The sequence below is a fragment of the Cnephaeus nilssonii genome (genome assembly GCF_951640355.1).
Source record: "Cnephaeus nilssonii genome assembly, chromosome: 8".
Lineage (NCBI taxonomy): Eukaryota > Metazoa > Chordata > Mammalia > Chiroptera > Vespertilionidae > Cnephaeus > Cnephaeus nilssonii.
In genome coordinates this window covers 30,426,517-30,427,976 of record NC_137079.1, presented here as the reverse complement: position 1 = coordinate 30,427,976, position 1,460 = coordinate 30,426,517, and positions in this window count along the sequence as shown.

The window sequence follows — 1,460 nt, the reverse complement described above, 5'->3', positions numbered from 1 at the left end:
TACTATCAGTGGCCTCATGAGAAAATTGAGGCACAGAGAGGTTAAGCAGGTGGCCCAAACACACAGCAAGAGGTGAAGATGGGAATCTGAAGCCTGACATTCTGTCCCCAATGTTTTTGATGTATCAATATTGTGTATCACGTTATTGACGACGATCATAGGAGGTTAAGATTACTCTCATATCTTCCATTCTCTTACTTTTCCCTCACTCCATTTTCCCTATCTAGAATACCAACTGGTGCATTTCCGTGCACTCTCTCGCTATCTCTCTGTCTCTGTCTCTCACACTCGTGCACGGGTGTACACATAATTCTTAAATCATTTGAAAGTACTTCGACATGTGTGTCCTAGGACCAATGGTAGTGCTATTCTCATCCTCAACAAGTCAGACAGTTCATATTCCAATTTACCCGCCTGGCCCCAAAATGTCTTTTACACATTTTGTCAATCTGGGTACAATCAAAGATCACAAATAACAGTTGTTTAAAATGAATGTCTGTAATTTCCTTTAATCTAGAATAGTACCCATGCCTCCTTTCCCTCCCCTTTCAAGCCATCAAGGCCATGGAGTCCAGGTGAGTTGTCTTGATTAATGTCCACAATTTGGATTATTTGGTTGTGCCCTCATAATTTGATTCAAGTCAAATATTGTGGCAAGACTGCTCCATGGGTGATATTGAGTACTTCCTGTTTCATGGCATTAGGAGTGTAGAAGACTTTGTTACATTTAATCATTTGTTTAAGATGACTACCAGATTGCTCTAGTGTAAAAACCTTTTCCTTTTTGTAATTGGTAAGAAATCTGTGGGATGATAAATTGAAGCTGAATGAATATTCTGTTCCCTAGTAACCTTTTACTCAATATATATATATTTTTTGCTTATATCAGGTGTGGTTGCAGAATTGTGATATTCTAATTCTATAATACCTCCCACATTTATTAACTGGCTTTCTTCTGTAAAGAATAACTTTATCTCTTCAGCCTTTTAAAAAAATAATTTGCTATAGACTCAATTATTCTTTTTTTAATCCAGTGTATTATAATCTATTATAGTCATTATTCTCTTTTTATCAAATTATTCCAAGTTTGGCCAAGTAGTAGCCTCTTCAATCAGGTCCTTGTATCTTTCTGACATGCCCCATTCATCTTTAAATGCTTCTTTGCTTTCTGACATAAAAGATGGTTCACACTCACTTTGCTCTTTCTCTGCATAAGACCTGGAATGAGCTAATTTTCTAAGGCCCCTTGGTTATTTTGTGTGGGGGGTGGTTTTACAAATAAACACCTGGGCCCAGCCGGTGTGGCTCAGTGGTTGAACTTCAACTTATGAACCAGGAGGTCACGGTTCCATTCCTGGTCAGGGCACATGCCTGGGTTTCGGGCTTGATCCTCAGTAGGGGTCATGCAGGAGGCAGCTGATCAATGATTCTCTCTCATCACTGCTGTTCCTATCTCCCTT